The 19,290-nt window shown below is 39.0% G+C and overlaps 5 non-coding genes across 5 annotated transcripts; 3 read left to right on the top strand and 2 right to left on the bottom strand.

Moving 5' to 3' along the window:
• The first annotated feature begins 2,784 nt into the window (after positions 1–2,784).
• Positions 2,785–2,856, top strand: trnaa-cgc (transfer RNA alanine (anticodon CGC)). Its single transcript has one exon. It is a non-coding gene; the product is annotated as a tRNA-Ala (tRNA).
• Positions 2,857–7,044: 4,188 nt separating this feature from the next.
• On the top strand, positions 7,045–7,118 carry trnan-guu (transfer RNA asparagine (anticodon GUU)). Its single transcript has one exon. It is a non-coding gene; the product is annotated as a tRNA-Asn (tRNA).
• A 5,765-nt stretch (positions 7,119–12,883) lies between these two features.
• trnal-uaa (transfer RNA leucine (anticodon UAA)) lies at positions 12,884–12,966 on the bottom strand. The gene has a single exon. It is a non-coding gene; the product is annotated as a tRNA-Leu (tRNA).
• A 1,295-nt stretch (positions 12,967–14,261) lies between these two features.
• On the top strand, positions 14,262–14,372 carry trnal-caa (transfer RNA leucine (anticodon CAA)). The gene is made up of 2 exons: positions 14,262–14,299; positions 14,327–14,372. It is a non-coding gene; the product is annotated as a tRNA-Leu (tRNA).
• A 3,764-nt stretch (positions 14,373–18,136) lies between these two features.
• trnat-agu (transfer RNA threonine (anticodon AGU)) lies at positions 18,137–18,210 on the bottom strand. The gene has a single exon. It is a non-coding gene; the product is annotated as a tRNA-Thr (tRNA).
• Between the last annotated feature and the right edge of the window lie 1,080 nt (positions 18,211–19,290).

Here is a 19,290-nt window from a genome sequence, read left to right as displayed (position 1 = left end):
CCCTCAGCTGAAACATGTTAAAATAACAATGCAGATTTGTTGGAGAACCTGACAAGAATTATTGGGTTAGCACTGTATGTTATTTGGTGTCTTTACTTTATTTTATTTATATATTTTAATATAAATGTTAACATACATGCTGTATAATCTATTGTCATTTTAAAATATGTTAGCTGAGGATGCGAGGGGGGGTATTATACCTTGTGAAACATTCAAGGAACTGTAAAAATGGCTGGTATTTGAATAAAATTGGCGATCACAAGAAAACCACAATTTATGTGGTATTATCATCAATATCCTTCAAAATCTACGTTCAAATGAAGGATTTGAAGAAACTATGAAAAAAGCAATAGTAGTAGCAGAGGATTTTGAATTTTGCTTTTCAAGTCAGTAGATCACCATAGAGTTGCGCCCCTACAAACAGCACAAAGGATGAATCCCACCTCCTTCGTTATTGCTGTTTGTGCCGGTGAAAGTAGCGTTTGTGCTATTGAAAGTATCTCGGAAGATGAAGGTGCAGTCACTTCCATATATCATGATATCATTAGATCCGACGACAAGAGCTGAAGCCCCCGGCATTTTCCAAGCCAGCAATGTGAGGAAGATGGGTGTGGAGGAAGGTAGTGTGGCCGAGCAGTCTAAGTTGCTGGATTTTAGGCTTCAGTTTCTCTGGGGGTGTGGGTTTGAATCCCACGGCTGCAAAATGTTAATGTTTTAAGACCTGCAATACGATCAGTAAAAGCACCTTTTGTTAGGCTGCGGGAGGTGTTTAGAGATAGACTTTCTAAAATACAGGCTTAACATCAAGGCAGAAAAAATATTTTGTTTTCTTAACATAAATTCTCTTTGGCATGTTCAGCTTTATGTAGGGAACAACATCTGCCGAGATCACTTTTGAGGCAGTGCACATGATAGTGTACCGGCAAGTACATTTAATATTGGCTGTGGTGGTGAGCTGCTTTTGTCTGTGAAACTTTTAATTCTTCACGCCAAATCATTGGCAGGGGTAAAGCTTATTAAATCTTTGAACATAGCGCTCCATCGGAAATACTTTGTTCATGGTCAAAAGATTTCAGAGGATTAACTTCATGAATTCACATAGCATAACTTACAGGAAAGATTTAAAAGGGGAATTGATTTTGCTTCCTGATGTTGTTCCTGTGGTTTCTTTGGATACAAAGGTGAATGTTCTTTGACGTTCTGCTAGAGTATCCACTGGGTGGGCTTTATCAATCAGCTCGGATAGGTCATCAGTGCTCCGTCTCTGGAAAATAATCAGCACTGTCGTTTTTTCCTGTGCTGTCTTTTAAAACATATAAGATCACGAGTTTACAGATTTCTCCAAATAACAACTATACATTTTAACCCAGCGCTTAGCATTCCTTCAATCCAATAGTTTTACTCTGGGTAAAAAGCAGCGCAATATACAAAGAGATGATATTCAAATATTTCAACGTTCTTATTGGATTACCTGTATGGAGATATCGCTCAGAATTCCTAATATGATTTTGAGTTCAGTTTTGCTTTACTACTTTCAGAGTCTTTTATTGACCTTGCTGAAGCAGAGAGAAGTGACATAATCACAAATGCAACCTACCTGTGCTGCTACCTGTTTCTGGTTAATAATGATTATTGCGAGGAAAAAAAAAACAGCTCCTTGCATTAAGAGCAAGAGCAACCAACGCGCTCGCTTGTTGAGTTGGGTTTTTTCCGTGGTGCTCTTCCTCAGATGCAAAGTTATTTGGCGAGCAAGGACCTCTGAGAAGGAGCCTGAATCCGTCAAAAACTCAGAAATTCTAATATCGCACTACCGTCTTGTGTACAGAGACCTGCTTCTTCCTTTTTGAGTGTTTTGGTGTTTAAGAGCATGCTTCCTACCTCGAATGTTAGTTTCAGGAGATGTGTTACCGGATCACAGATCATCTTAAAAAGAATGGGGGATGCACTGGCTCAGTTATTTGAAGGAACCTATACCACCAACGCACTTCTGAGAAGCACCTGCACATTTTCGCAATCCTCTCTCTCACCTACAAAGTTATGAAGACACAGACGACCAACAAAAACTGATTTGATTCACTCAAGGCTTCACTCTTCTGTTGTGATGTCGTTTTAATTAGTGTTAGCTGTGATGAGGTGTTGTTTCTGCCTCTTAAAGTTTAAGAGTCTGCTCCTTTCTTCCTGGTATAGAAATAACATGTTCCATCTTTGTTTACAAACACCACTGTAAATTATTTGTCCATCTCTAAAGCCTGCGTGTATTGACAAGGCAATTCAAAAGCACATATTAAATAAGAACACGATCCTTCTTGTTACCATTCACGTGGTTGGAGCGTTGTTTCGCCCTTTAACGTTCTTCTACAATATTTACAGACAGGGCTTTATCACTGGAGTTGTGTGCATCGGTCCATGAACATCAATTGTACTGCTGTTTTTCTATGCGTAATTTAATCGCAAGCACTTAAAAGATGCAAAAAGGTTTCAAGGAAAACATAATTGAAAGACAATCGAGTAAGGAGGTAGAAAAACGCACCCCCCCCCCCCCCCCGTTGAAGAATCAACCACCGTCGCCCATGTGACTGGATATAAAAATAAATTATTCATTTTGCCCAGTCTCTGGAAGCTTCGATGCGATTATTTTCCCTTCCTTATTTCTTCATTCCCATTAATTTACTTTGTAGTAGAAGAAACGCGAAAGTGGGAAACTGCAGGCATTCTTCGTGAAGGGTGGATTGTGTTCAGTAAACATATGAACATCTTTACGTCAGTTCCACCATCGGTAGGCTAGGGGATGTAGCTCAGTGGTAGAGCGCATGCTTCGCATGTATGAGGTCCCGGGTTCAATCCCCGGCATTTCCAGGTGTCTTATATTACTGTGCTCACATCGCAATCTTCTGGTGAGTGAGAACTCTTTGCTCGTGTTCATAGAGAGCCAGGTTTACACAATTAATTTCAGTCACACACGAAGTGCTACAGTGTTGCTCTGCTGTTTTAAATGTACCTCCAAAGCATTTCGTTCTGTTAACTACCAAATGATTTGAACTAATTTAACGTCATATTCAGAAAATCCAGAGAAGGTCATCAGACTTTTAGTGGCTGTTGAAGAAAACACCTGTTGAATCTCACCAGGGATTTCTTGAGAGATCATTCAGCGAGCGAGTCCTCCCTCTGGACTCCAAACATTTTTAGTTAAACTGTTATTCACATATTCTAACGAAGAGAAACGTTAGTGTCTTCCGGTGTGTGAGCCCATTTCTCAAAAAAAAGTTATATAAATTTAATTGTTCTACTTTTTAGGCTTGCATAGTCTTATTAATATTTCAGTTAAATTTTAACTGTAGTTTTTTTCTGTAGTAACATCAGTTGATATTAATATTAGTCCTGATTTATATGTTTTTGTCATGGTTGATCTTAAGTAATTTTGTAATTAGTTTCAGTTTTGAAAAATCGCGCAGAGAAGCTACCAAAACTGGTAATGTTCATATAATGTGTAATGCAATAGCAGCATTTTGGGTTGAAAACAAAAAGTATATCTTGGTATGAATCCTAACACATCATAGACAGTGTTCTAGGACTTCTCGCTTCAGATAAAGTTGTCAATACATCATCGATGTCTACTCAATCAATATCAGCAGTGTTATCGCTACCGAGCGGTAATATACTGTAGATCCTGGCAATACTTCGTGAAATCATTGTAAGAAAATCCAAAATACTACGGAAGGAATCAAATTTATACGTTTCTTTGGATCGAGAATATGATCATTATGAGACTCAAAACATGCCTGTCTTTTCTTTTTTCGAGGACAAATGGATTATTGAGGTGTAAAGATGGGTTCAAAACCAAAATCACCTGCTATCGCTGCTGTTTCTCCAAATCCTTCAACTGATCATCGATATCGAGGAATAATATATAGTTTCTTCAAATCCTTCAACTAATCATCGACATAGAGAAATAATATTATACAACTTGTGGTTTTCTGTTAATTGCCAATTTGACTGTAATTACATCTTCGTTTACAGATGTCTTGCATGTATCACATGGTATAATAGTCGTCGTGCGTCCTCAGTTAAAATGTTTTAAAAAGTACGACAAAAGTACAACATTTATGGTTACATCCATATTAAAATGAAGGTAAATATACCAAGATATTAAAATACAATTATACAGTTCTAACTTAATAATGCCTGTGAAGTTTTCCAACAAATCCGAACTGTAATTTTGAAATATTATAGCTGAGAATGAAAAGAGAGTACAAAGATCAAATTCAATGAGTGAAAATGCACCAGTAGTTCTCTAAACTGAGTTTCTTCCCTGAAATGACTCGCTAGCGAAGCACCAAGCAGCCTTGAACGGATCGCGGAAATCAAGTATACAGTACAGATGGATTCAGAGTGTGCTTTCCAACTTTTGTGCAACATTTTCCTTTGATAGGGCAGAGTTGTTTTCACAATCTGGGTTAAATAAAAAGGAGTGACGACAGTGTTAAACAGCTTTCCTTCTTGGGGAACAACGGTTGTGTTCCATATTTCTAATTATTTTGGTTTCAAGATCGCAATTTAGTGTGAAACATAAACGCCAGCTGGATAAGCTTTATTAATTTCCCTCACGGGATCAATAAAGTATCTATCTATAAATCTCTTACACGTCATTTACAATGGCCTTTCAACTAATAGCCCGTGCGGGGATCAAACTCTAGCTGTTCGTACAGTACGAGTTGCGTAAGGCTCTGTTACGCGCAGATGAGAAACTAACCTCTGCTTCTTCATTATACACACAGTGAGCTATATACGCGGGCTTACTGCCTCCTACGGGCTCTGTATTTGATTGCGGTACAAGACCGGCCGTTGAGTTAAAGTGAGACGGGTGTGTACATTAAAAGGCTCATAGCGTCCCTGGGAGGGCTCAACCCACCACCCTTTTGGTTAACAACCGAACCACAAAGACTCATGTACAGCTAACACTTCTCGGTCTCGGTGAAAGTGATACACTCCGTAAAATTTCCAGAGATTCATTTATTTTTAAATGAAAATCACCAACAGCGGCCGAGATCTACTGGAGTTTTTTCATTCTATACTGCGATTTCTGGAGGGTACCCTGTGGAAATACGAGTTTTGACGAGAAGGGATGGACATATAAGGTCAAAAGGCTTGGGGAATTGAACTTTAAGGTGAAGACTGCGGGTTCAGTAGCAGCAGAACCTGATCAGTATCAGTTGACTCCGATATACTTTGAAAATGAACTTGGGGATTTAGAGTCAGACGTGCTACCGTTGCACCATGGGGTACTTAATTGAAAAAAATAGGAAAAAAAATCAGTGTTCCTGGATCTGTAATTGAGAACAACACCTGCACAAGAGCTGCGCAGGAAGAATAAAATGTGGTCTGGGAAGAAGAGACTCTCTTCGGAAGAGCGGCGCTCTTAACGGATTTTTTTTTGTCTCCTTTGGGGAATTCAAAGGGGCTGAGAGATGTGAACTCGTGGCGCAACGGTAGCGCGTCTGATTCCAGATCAGAAAGCTGCGTGTCAGCTATTGGTTTTTCAGGTTCTGCTGGTCCTGAACACGGAATTCAGACCATGCAGTTGAGTTCTATCTGTACACCACATAGATAATCTAAACAAAATAGAGCAGTACAGGACACGCAGTGTGGAGCTCACACAGCGAATAGCCTTGAACACAAGAGAAAAGGCACCGTTCACATCTGCTAAACATCACGTCCAACTTTAGAGACAGCTGCATCAGAGAATGGAATCCCGGAAGTTTCAGATAACTTCTTTTAATTCAGGTTCAATCAAACCTGAAAGTTAATGAGTTTCCGGACACTTTTGTTTTATTAAAAAAGTGTCTGAAGCCTGAAAATGTAATTTGAAAAAAAAAACGCTATTGTACATTTGCAGGTGCTTTTTGTAACGATTTGCTATTTCATGCTGGAAAACAAAGGAAACAGACCCAACGTTTGCTTTCAGGTGCGGTTCATTACATAATAGACATCTATTACTGAGGAGCTTGAATATAATTTACACGAGCCAGGTAGAAGTCGAACCTACAATCTTATGATCCGAAATCAGACGCGTTATTTATTAAACCGCTGACATTTCACATAACCTGAATTCCCCCATAGTGTGCTCAGCGCCGCTACTAGTAATGCACCGCTCCGTCTAAAATTTCAAAGTGAAAAACATGTGTTTTCTGATTTTTATGAGTTTTAAAATATAATCTCTTTAAATATGACAAGGGTTTTATGTTTCGCACTGAAATTCCGATTGATTGAGAATTCAGAGAAAGACTGTTTTCTTCCACAACACCATATAATTATCACATCCACCAGACTCTCCAACCTCTCCAGACCTTGCTGGGTGAGCAATTGCTCCGATAAATTAGGTCACGTATCATGTTAAATCATTTCTTCTCAACACATTTCCTGGTGCACGTTTTCTCTATGAAAAAAAGTACATTTTTCCCTTGCACGATTTTTCGTTTTTATCAAAGCGTACAGAAAGAAAAAAGAAGAAGAAATAGTGTCGCAAAAGAACTCTGTCGCCCTTGGGAGATGTCAAACGCATTGGACATGAAAAATGCCAGATTAAAGCCAGTTCTCTTCGTTTCTCAGTGTCGGGGCTGCTATGTAAAAGAGGCAATTTGCTCTGAGAGCAGGTTCAGCGCTTACTAAACGCAGATGTCTCAGAGCGGTGTGTCCAAGTGGCTGTAAAAGGTGATGGTTGTCCTGTCACCGTAGCTTAGTTGGTTAAAGCGCCTCTTTATGAAACAAAAAAAACGAAATTCAAATCCCAGCCGTGTCTTTCTTCCTTTCTTGTAGTACAGAACGTACCATTTTGGGCACTCACAAAGGGCTTGTTTTCGTTAAATGCATGTGTTCATTTCCTTTCTGGAAAACTTATTTTTGATGAAATTCACACAGCTTGCGGAAAATGAAATCCAATTCTTGGTTATCAGTGCAGAAGAAATATTACCGGCTGGCAAAATAAACGGTTAGAGATTTTTTTTTTTAACCGGGAATTTGTGATTCGAGAGAAAAACATACATGTCAGTCTCTGTGGCGCAATCGGTTAGCGCGTTCGGCTGTTAACCGAAAGGTTGGTGGTTCGATTCCACCCAGGGACGAGTTTCTTTGGCGATGTAAATATTGTCTTCGGTCGATTGGATTTCTCAGCGAAACCATAGCCATTTTAATATTTGCAACAAATGCGAGTGTTTAACACGTGTCAGGATCACCAGGAAATGTCCAATAATGCCCACCATCGTAACTCCCCAGAAAACCATATTCACCCAAGAAAAATGATCGTCGAATCGTCATTTATACTCCAGTTGAATCCTCTGCTGAAATATATTAAAAATACAATGCAGGTTTGTTTGAGAACTTGACAAGCATTGTTACGATAGCACTGTGCAGTTGGATTTTGATATTTTGACATATTTACCTTAAATTTAAACATAAATACTATACAGTCTATTGTAATTTTAAAATATGTCAGCTGAGGATGCAAAGGGTTGAAAGGGAAAGGTCAGAGGGTATAGTAACAACAAGGTTAGGATTTGTGGAGGTGGTAGGGGTGTTGATGGTTTCTCTCTGTAGAGGATGATTGAATGTTTTATCCTTCTCTGAAGTGAGAAACTGGAAGAGTTGGGAGTTGAGAGATCTGATGAGGTTAGATATAAAAGGAAGTTGATGTGGAGCTGTTAGCAGTAAAAATTACTTAATGTCTTTGATGTTGTCATCAAAGATAAACTGTAGTCAGCAAAGATAAAAAGAAAATTATCTTTGCTTACTGCCCTGTCTTTCTCACACCTGAAGAAGGCTCCACAGCCGAAACGTTGTGATTCTTTTCTTCTCTTTTCAGCAGGAATAGTCCTTTACTTGTTCCTTTGCAGCCTACGCTTGCTGACACAGCTACTCACCTGATATTTAACATTCCTATAATCACAAATATGAATACCACTGTGGGTATTTTTTCCATGATTATTTATTCTGTCATTGAAGCATATTTTATATCATACCGAAGTGTCATAATCACTGAAAATTTTTTTTTTTTTCATTTAGAAAATAAGAAAATGATAAATCACTATGAATTGCATTTAGCCTGTTCTGATCTAGATATTCTATATACTTTAACATGCCATGTTCACAACGTCACAACTCATTTGTGTTGTAATAACAAATGTACATACTGTTGGTGACATTGAGATTTTTTGGTAATGAGGAAGGAGGGACATGCAATGTTCACAGGATCAAATTTAAAAAACAATACAGTAAAATTTATTGTACTTCGGGATTATGAGAGCCTGTTACATTGTGTCTCACACCTCAGTGTCAGAATTTTGAGACGTTTTTATAACCAGGGGGAAAACACTTTAACCAAATCAGCCAAGGTGCTGTCAGAGTATTAACATCATGTCTGCGTCGGTGATTACAGCTGACTATCGCTGGAGGACAGTTCACTGTGAACAAGTCAACCTCAACTGTTCTATGCTGCATTCTACCCTAGTGGTAAATATTGGTTTCCGTGCGTGTAATATTCCTTTTTTTGTCAAATATTTTCAAGCACAAAGTTTGCTGTTGAAAATAAGCCTTGTGGTTCTCAATGTTGTGATCCTTTTCCCCCAGTGTCACCCAAATTGATACATTGTGCTTTGGCAATTCTTCAGGCTATATTGTTTAGAGGAGCTCAGTTGAATTAGTTTGCGTAGATAAAGTATTTCTTTTCCCTTTAATCCTTTAAAACATATTACATTTTCAATACATTGTATCTTTCTTCCTACTAATTGTAGCGGCAATGCTTGTTAATAAGACAGAATTAAGTGTTGCTGTGCTTTCCCAAATAAGGCCCCATCTCTCTCTTCATCTCTGTGGTGCAGCCACAGAGAAGCTATTCATGCAGGCTGATTTAAAGATGTTTTCTTTTGATAAGGGACAGCTCCCAAATGGGGATGCATTTAGCTAAGCCTGGCTATCATGATCAATGGTCATCCATTGGCGCCTATCTGTCTAGGGAGTGCCAGATGGACATCTGGACTGCATTCCTAAGTGTCAGGAGTAAGTGACTCACATCTCACCTTGATCAACCAATCAGGGACTGGTAGGGCCGAGTAACCTACGTGGAATTCTGATGCCCATGGAACTTTCAGCCAATGAATGAGCTGAAGTTCCTCCAGGTAAAAACAGGCAACACAGAGCTCCCAGAAGGAGAATTTCTAAGGAGAATTCCAGGGGTGCGAGACTATTCTAAAGAATTCCAGGGAAGGACGGCCCAGGAGCAGAAAGGCTCCCAAGGGCAGGACATTCTCGCAGCGCGCCTCCTGACCATCCTGATACATTTTCAATACATTGTACTGAATCATTCTTCCTACTAATTGTCATCATTTTTTTTCTGGCTTGATCTTGTAATCAGAGATATCAGAATATTCCTTAAAAACTAGTAAAAGAAGAGGGACAGATTCGTGCACACTAAAAAATATGAAAGGGAAGCAGGACACAGTAACCACCAAACATCTTATAGATTATGAATGTGCCTGAATTTTTTCAGTGATTTAGAGGGTTCTGCCATTTTAGATGTTATGCTGTTCCTGTGTGATGTATCAAATGTGTTATTTAAATCTCCAGTCATTACTATATCAGTCTTAAGGCCTTGCAGTATAGATTGCAATTCATCCAAAAATGCCAAGTTTCCCACTGGTGATACACACAAGGAAATTCATGTACATTCCCCCCCCAAATCAACAAATTTAAAATCAAATACCTCCCTCCTCATCTGCAGGTGGAGAGATTAATGTCAGAAGAAATACAGGTTTAAAAGTCAGGAGCATTGATAGTCCTATTTTAAAATTATGCTTAAATGCTCACAATATATTTAAAACGTTCTGTAAAATGCAAAAATAATTAAAAAATATTAAAATAAGGTTAAAAGAAATGATACACAGTTATAAAGCTCAGGAATGATCACTTTGAAGTTACAATCCACTTACAATATGCCAAAAATGGCAAGAATATGTAAAACAAGTGTATAAAATTAAAAAAAGTTTAAAATAAATACTTAATACTTTTAAAATTCAGGAATGTGATTGGTCAGATGCTTACGATGAGTGTTGCTGGTGTTTCGTGTGATTTAGCGAATTGAAACAAAATATTCAATTTAAAAACGGCAAGAGCTCGTATGAAAAAAAAGTTCGTAATGTAAGTATCTTTGTTGTAAGAACTGCGCCATAACTAGTGACTGGTTTATATTCAGTTATGTGCATTGGGAACAAAAGGGAAACTTACATGGATTTTATTAGGTTTTAGGAATCAGAAAATGTATTTTTACACGTTTATGCCTAAGAGCAGAAATAACTTCCTGCTTTCAGCGCTTTTATTGTTTCTGCTTGTAACCTCGAACAGAAAAACCCAGTACTGACTCACAGAAACGCCCCGGAGTTTCGGTGTTTCTGGGATTTAAGAGGGATGTATGAAGACAGTAAAGGGGAGTTTTTTTTCCCCCGCTGTAGAGTATGAAGGCGGTGTGACGAGTCTGGAGGGAGGAGACGCACATTCCGCATGGAGAGCGCAGAGCAATGAGTTTCACCTGCAACTCGCCGAGTCCTGTCCTATATAACCGCTGAGCCCGGGTACCCAAAGTCTCCAGCCAGTGTTGGAGATGTACAATTTCAATAGTTGTTTTTTTAAGCAGGAGCCGGGATTTTTTCGCTGCTATTATTATTATTATTATTATTTTATTATTGGAGTTAGTGGTTACTGTGCTAGACTGGCGCGAATAGCGCTTCTATTCATTTTCTCTGCTCAAATACTCTGCTGGGCAAAGCTTAAATTAAAACCTTTTTCTGAAACATTGAGTGTGAGGGGTAACAGGTGGAGTTTAAAGCCAAATAAAGGGCTGTTTTGGATGAAAGCAGTAGATTGGGTCGAGCTCGTTACTGACCTCACTCACGCAAACTCCATACGAGGTGTTCGGGGCTACGATAAAGAGAACAGTACCTCCTTGTGATGTATCAAGAATACACATAATAATGAAGCCCATTTCCGCCAGGGAGTGAGAAAAAACCGCGCTATGGTATCTCATATTTGCGATTTCGAAATTATCCCCATATATTTCTGTCCTTTTGTTATTGTAACGGGTTCTAGGGTTTCTGTCCTTGTCGCTCCCGCCCTAGTTCATGCCTCACTGTATAGGCTCGAACCCAGGTCTTGCCAACTAAGCTAAAGACCTTCAAGTAAAAAAGGAATTGTACCAGAACTCGTTTTGGATAGGTTTGTGAAATTTGAGTTAGATACCTAACTCACCAGAGCTGTTTTTATAACAAAATATGGGAACTGGAAGAAAAGCAATAGGGCACTGATGGAGTTTATAGACTGTGATGCAAATACAGGAATAACTAAGAGAGGAGGGACTAGTTCAGGAGCACAACCAGCTCTCCCCTGCCCAATCTCACAGCAGGGTCTGTTGTACCCCAACATGAAATTCAGAATCTTGGAGCTCAGCTTTTGATCACTCAGCTGAGAGATGAGCCCTGGGCGTATGGGGCAAATACGGGAGACGCGTTACTCGAGGGAGAGTTTTTATCCCTAAGGGATGACTTGTTTTACAACAGCAGACAATATAATGAAACAAAACCTCTGTTCTGCTGCTTCAGGCTGGTTCCACTGGGAACAAGTGGGGCTAGGAGCTCGTGAACAGCAATTGGCCCAGTGGGCAAAAGATGTAGAATATACTTCTATTAAACACATACCTTAGACATATAAATGTGGTCAGCACAAAGCAGACAGAGCAGTCCCTGAATTCAAAGAACAGATTTGTTAAAATCCCTTGTACCACTTTAGATTGATCTCGGTTAGAACAAGACCATCAGACGTGAGGGGAATTCGGAACAGGAGCCTCTGCTTCGTCGTTTATTGAGCTTCTGATCAACGTCTGAGTGAAAATTATTTATTGTCTTTGATTAAAGTACACAAAAGGGACCTTCCTACGAGCCGGAGTCAAACCAGCGACCTAAGGATTCAACGCTGTTTCCACAACAGTCCTCCGCTTTATCAACTGAGCTATCGAAGGGATGACAGGAGTTGTTTCTTTACACATACTGCCCAATGTAGTGTCATGTTCCGGGTGATTTAAATCCCAGTTTAACATCAAGTTTCCAACTCGTTTCCTTAGTCTTGTTTACCTTGAATTTAAGACACGAACCAGGATTCTACTGTATAAACATCCAGGAATATTACACAATGTTTGATGGGGCATCAATCACTCCAGGCGGAAATTGACTTATTTTTTTTCTAGAGGGATCATATTAAACCTTTCATTTGGATCGAGAAGAGGATCACCATGAGACACAAAACATACCTGTCTTTTTTCTTAAAATCGAAGAATTCTTGAATTTAAGACTACAACGAACTCAGCCTGCAGCTCCTTAATTAACCTGTTCTTAACTTCAAGGAACTCAATCCTGAGCCCTCTAGAGGTTACTGAAATAGAGGACTGATTGAAATGAAGAAATTCAGAAGCAGACTAAGCGGAACACTGGATCACATTAGAATATTACCCTTTATAGTGGGAATAAAACTGTCACGACATAATGAATTTACGCATCAGTTGCTTGGAATATCATTGTAATATTTAATTTGCTTTCCTGTCACACCACTTTTATTAATTATGAAGTTTATCAATACACGTTTATTTAAAACAATGTCATTTATTATTAATACAGTTTCATTCCGTCTTTATTAGAAGCTGTATCACAGATAATGCATATAAAGCCTTCAGTATGCGATTGTGAGTTCAGTTATCCCAGGGAGTGAAGAGAACTGAAATTAAGTAAAATGACATTTAAATAGAGTGTAAGTCTTAAAAGTTACCTCTCACTTCAAAATATTTACAAGACTCTACCAGGAGTGGGGTTTGAACCCACATGGACATTTGTCCATTAAGTCTTAAATCCAACGCCTTAACCACTTGGCCATCCTGGTCAACAGCGACTTTATCTCCGTTGTTTAACATTTCAATATGATTCAACTATTTAAAAAAAATAAACCAGGGCCCTGTCACAGAAACGTACCCCGTTCTGCCGCGCAACAAACGGGTACTTAGCACAGTACTAAAGAGGAGCTGTGTTTACTGTCAGCAGACATTTCCTCATTTCGAAAGACGTTTTCGCCTTCTCTCAGCTTTTTAAAGACGGTCATAAACGATCAAGAAGTAATTAATTTCAGTTTGAAGTCTGTTTCTTTTGTCTCCGCTTTTGATGAAGAAAAGCCGTGCGTGGGAGATCCCCTCTCTGAAGAAGTTTGCCGTCACCCTGCAAGAGAGAAGATCCATCATTCACCGAGGCAACCGCTGAGACAATTAACATTAAACACGTGAAATGCGAGATGCTTTCTACTTAGGGATTTTTTCGTTTCTACTTTGTCAGAAGTAGGACTTAAACAAAGGTCTCCAGGAAAAGCTGCAACCTAAACGCAACACCTTAGACCACCAACCATCCAACCTGTGTCTCTTATATGGAATTATATTTTATTTCTTTCTACTTGTTGAAAATAAAAAAGTGAAATCATGTAATGAGGGAAATGTCTTTTTTCATGGGAAAAACTAGTACGAGCAAATGTAAAGTTAGAGCAGCGCTCAATAAAAACGATCAGAAACCGAAAGCGCTTCTTATGCGGATCAGTATATTCCGATGCCGGTGGTTCTGCAGAATAAGAAAAGCCGATCTCAAAGCAGTGGGTTGCCATTACGGCTACTCTGGCTGCAGCTGTTTTAAGATCTACTCAGCGGCACAGAAAGTTGTAGGAGGTCAGACTGGTTTGCGCTGTCTGAAAAACAGTATGCGAATTTAAGCTTATTTAAATAAGATTATTTACAATATAATACATGCTCCAAAAGCGTTAATCCTGCAGTGGCTGCTATTTGAAACGCCTTCATAAATGACGTGTAATAGAGATTTATGCAGCTGGCTTCTATGCTTCACAGTATGTTGCAATCAGGAAAATAAACCTATAAGAAATGTACAATACAAGGTCTGTTCCCAAACGTGAAAGCTGTATTACACTGATGTCGGTCTTTTTGAAATAATCCAGATTGTAAAAACGACTGCGCCCTAGCAGATCAAAATATTACAAGAAGGCTGTAAAGCACACTCTGAATCGATCCGAATATTTAATTTCCCGGTCCGTTTAGGCTACAACAGGCAATTTTACGTTTATCCAGCAAAGCATTTCTCAGTTTAGTGAACTACTGGTGCTTTTAAGAGATCTGAACGTAGTTCGTCAGGATGGCCGAGCGGTCTAAGGCGCCAGACTCAAGGGCTCCTGTCTTTCCATTGCTTGGGTGTTCTAGTCTCTGAATAGAGGCGTGGGTTCAAATCCCACTCCTGACAAATAATACCTTTTCTCTGTCCTGCATTTTCCCTTCTTGTTGCGCTCGCTGACAATGACAGGAAGAGGAAAACGGATAAACCGGTTTGCGGGCACATGATGGGCAGGGAAATGCTTCGTGAACACTTCAATGTGATTAGCAGAAAGTCAAATAGGCTTCGATTCTCCCTTACGTTCGGGCTGCCTGTAATCGAGTAAAGATTTACTGCAAAGTATGTATTCCAATGTGAAAGACCGAAATATAAAGCCAGAAGAAGATTTATTAAAACATATCTGTTTTCCTTGTGGTTTATCCTTTATTTAATTAAATGTGGCATTGTGAAATCAACCTGTAGCCCTACCGAATTTAGTCACTCTCCCAGTGACAGCGGCAGGAGCAGAGAGATTATATCAGAGCTCGAACAGAGAGTTCGGAAATCGAGGGAAATTGATTTACAGAACATTTTATTAAACTTTCCTATCTGCTCGGCCTTACTGAAGTATTTTAGCTTTTTTTTTGTCTATTTCTATACTTTACAGTTGTAAACTTAAACTTGTCCGTTTAGCCAGAGAAGAGAGATATAAGCGCTATACCCCACGGTAACCTCCGATTCCAATAACCTTGACTAAAGCAGGAAGATCAGTTTCTGCTCGAGACAGCAGTTTTCTGAACTGTAAATCTCCAACAGTAGCTGGAGACGGTGTGTGTCCGGGTTCAGCAGCTATACAATTCACGTGTCCTCCCTCCTTTATTACCTTCATACACTCCTCTTAAACCACAGCAAACTCCCGGAATATTTCGGTGAACAGGTAGTGGGTCTTTCTTTCCGAGATCACAGGCAGAAAAAATAAACACGCTGAAATAAATTTCCTAAAATCCAAAGAAATACAGGTACGATTCTGATGTATCTCAATAGTTTTGGCACGAATTTGCAATGCTAATCTATTGGGCTCTGCACGCGTGGGCTCGAATCCCACTCCCGTCGGTTTGAGCCTTTGTGTTCTGTTTCTAAATTGGGTTGGCGGTCTTTTGCTACTTTAGGAGAGCAGCAATATTTCTAGCGTTGGCTGAACATGGCTTAGTAGCTGACAGACAATAGTCTCTTAATATTTCGGCTAAATTTATGTTTTGTACTGCTTTCACCTGATATTAATAGTAGTCCTGATAAACGGTTTTGGGACATGGCGCATCTTGAAAAATGTTCTTGTGAATTTCAGTTTGAAAAAAATGCACGCACCAGAAACCGGAACTGGTCGTGTTTACATAATACGCAATGCAATAGCAAAGATTGGATTTGAAAATAAATCTTGCTACGAGTCCTTAGTTGTTACAAGAGGCGTTTTAGCACTTTTAGCTCATAAATCCATCTTCCATTTGTACTCCATCAATATTAGCAATGTTATCTTTACCTAGCACTAAATGTAGCTCTAAATAAATGCAAATTTTAAAATACATTTAAAAATAAATGCTATTCCATATATTGTAACTTTGTGGTATTTAGAATTTTTATCTGAGGATGCAGGGGAAAGTATTATACAACTGTGAAAGAGGCTCGGATTTTAATACAATTTCGATCAAAAGAAAACCAAAATCCGTAAGATTGAATTTGACCTTCAGTTGAAATATTTGAAGAAACTCTCAAAGAAGCAACTGCAGTAGTGGAGAGATTTGATCCGATGTTCCGATGTTTGCAGTTCAATAATCCATTCGTCCTCGAAAGAAGCAAAGGCAAGTATGTTTTGAGTGTCACCATGATCCTCTTCTCAATTCAAAAGAAAGTTTTTATGTGATCCTGTTCCCACTAGAAAAAGAGTCGATTTCTGCCTGCACCGATGTCCCTTCAAATGTTTTATAAGAACTATGGACGTTTATAGAGTAGAAGCCTGGTCCATTTCTTCTACTAAACGAGACTATGGGAGTGAGTATTTTGATATCGAACTGGGATTTAAATAAAGAGGAACACTACACTGCATTGGGCTACGCGTGTGACAAAACATTTACTTTCCGATAGCTCAGTTGCTAGCTCTTAAGACTGTAGACAACAACAGCAGGCGTTTCTTATGTCCCTGGTTTGAATCCAGTTCAAATGATGGTGTTTTCTTGTTCCTTAATCAAAAAGTGAAAATTTCGAATTTGTCTTTCACTTTGATGTTCACCCGAAACCTCAGTATACAAAGAAGTAGAGGCTCCTGTTCTGATTAATCCTCAAGTCTGATTGTTTTGCTTAGACCTTTAAAATGTACACTGTTGACTGTTTGCGCTTCCTAACACAATTAAAAACCCGCCGACAAGTTACCGATCGGGAGTTTAGTTCAGTGATAGCGCGCACTTAAGACTCTCTGTTTTCTATCGCCGGCATCTTTGTATTCTTTTTAAACGCGATATCTTTTATTCTTCGTGTGTGAATTTCAGGGAGACTCATAAACCCTTTGTCTGTTTTAAAGATACATTATTTTAAACCAGACATAATGAAAGACGGAGTAATTAGACACACGTACAAAACACATGAATCTAATTGAGAAAATGTTGACCGTGGCGATGTACAGTATTACTAGCTGCTCTGAACTCAATGTGGTGCTGTATGGGAATGCGATGCAAACGCCAGTGGCACAATGGATAACGTGTCTGATTACGGATAAGAAGACTTTAGGTTTCTACTCCTTCCCGGTTCGTGAAGAAGCTTTTAAACCACGCTACTCAACACTGACATCGTAGTGTGTGCGGTCCTACACAACCTTACTATCAACTAGATATGTCTTCTGTTCCATCCCGATTCTTTCCGCACATTCCTGCTATTTCACCACCGTTATTGTAGGATAACAGCCACAGACACGAGAAGATACACTATTCCGAACAAATGTCTTGAAAAATCACGTTGAAAAGGGTGACAATACGTTTTTTTTTTGTTTCTTTAACGTAACCTTACTTTTGCCTGTAAAGTTCACATTTTTTTCTGTAGCCGCAAATCCCCAATATTTCTGCTGTCTCCCGAGAAACACAAGCGTGAAGTCAAATCATATTAAATAACACAACACATCTATTAATTTAACACCCAGATGTGACAGAACACATGTAAGACTTACACACAGCCTTTAATGTGCGATAGTGAATTTGCAGGTATCCTGGGGAGGGAAGAGAACTGATATTAAGGAAATACATATTTAAAGGGGATGCAAGTCTTAAATGTGTTTTGTCACATCTGGGTGTTAACTGAACAGTTTTTTTAGCATTATTTATTGTGTTTTGACTCTATACTTGTGTTTCTCAGGAGACAGCAGAAATATTGATGTTTACATTTATATTCACATTCCCGGTGATATTGACTTAGGTACTCAACTATTTACTTGTAGTTTGACTCGTGTCAAAAGTTGAAAATCTCTGCAAACATCAAGATGGCTAAGGACGTGGAAAGAAACTCAATCACATTTAGAGAAGGTAATGTTTAGATCGGATTAATTCGAAGTGTGTCTCTGGGTGCGTTTGATCTACTAACGTTGTGTTTAACTGAAGGACACCCTGACTGAGTGTGCCATAGAAACTGACACACGTCGTATTTTTTCTACATTCACAGATTTTTGGCTAAAGTAAAAAAAAAAATCGTTGTCATTTTCTTGCCTGCTGGCAGTAATTCTTTTGCACTGATAAGAAAGATGAGCAATTTATCTTTCGCAATGTGTGGATTTCTTGAAAAACAAGTCGTGCCAAAAACGAAATGAACATTTCATTTAAACATAATGCTGAAGAATATTGTCTGTAACAATAAACGGTGCGCGAAGACAGGATGACAGGCACCGCTGGGATTTGAACCCAGGATCTCCTGTTTACTAGACAGGCGCTTTAACCAACTAAGCCACGACGCCGGCAGCATTCGCCTCTTTTACTTCCACTTGGACACACCGCTCTGAGACACCTGCGTTCAGTAAGCGCTGAGTCGGCTGGCTGAGCACGTTGCCTCCTTTACATTCAATAGGAGCCCCGACACTAAGAGAAAGGTACAGAAATGGCTTTTATCGGGCACTTTTCATGTCCAATGCGCTTGACATCTCCCACGGGCGGCAGAGTTCATTTACGACACTTTTCCTTTCTTTATTCTTTCTGTACTCTTTGATGAAAAAAAACGAGCAATCATGTAAGGGACAATGTATTTTTTCATAGAGAAAACGTGCACCAGGAAATGTTGTGTTTAGAAGAAGTGAGTTAACATGAAAAGTGACCTAATTTACCGGAGCAAATGCTCACCTAGCAAGAGCTGCTTTGCTACAAGAGAGAAGTAGAGTAAAGACGTGATCATTTCACACCGTTGTGGAACAAAACGCTTTTTTTGTCAAGACAGAAAACCAGGCTGCTCCAGGTGAGGCTTAAACTTTCAACCTCGGCATAACTCCACTGATTGTCATTTTACTGTACATGGCCTGAACCAGGAAGAAGATTGGAAGTCAAGACGTTATGGTGTTGTTTTAATACTTTCCTGCTCTTTTAATATTCAGGTTTAATCTTTTATTTGGGAGTACTTTCAATTGATATTAATCCTAGTCCCAATGAACGATTCTGGGCCATGGTGCATCTTAAATAATGTTCTTATAGATTTCAGTTCCGAAAACAACTCAGTAGCAGGCTATGCAGAACAAGTGAACACATTTCGAACTGTTGTGAATGCAGTGGAAATAATTTAGTCACTAAATAACAAGCTTATGCACCACTCGCTTGAAAATTGTTATATTTAACAAAAATTGCTTTCCAGACACCACAACTATTCACAATAATTTTATCAATACATGTCTTAATGAAAAGTGTAATTTTTTAATAATTAACTTTAATGTCCATCTTTATTAGTAGATGTATTACATGTACAGCCTTTAATATGTGATAGTGAATTTTCAGGTATCCTGGGGAGGGAAGAAAACTGAAATGAAGGAAATACATATTTAAAGGGGTGTGTT

This window comes from Atractosteus spatula, assembly GCF_055471065.1.
Source record: "Atractosteus spatula isolate fAtrSpa1 chromosome 10 unlocalized genomic scaffold, fAtrSpa1.hap1 SUPER_10_unloc_14, whole genome shotgun sequence".
Lineage (NCBI taxonomy): Eukaryota > Metazoa > Chordata > Actinopteri > Semionotiformes > Lepisosteidae > Atractosteus > Atractosteus spatula.
Note: the sequence above shows the minus strand (reverse complement) of the source record. Positions and strands in the feature narration are given on the sequence as shown.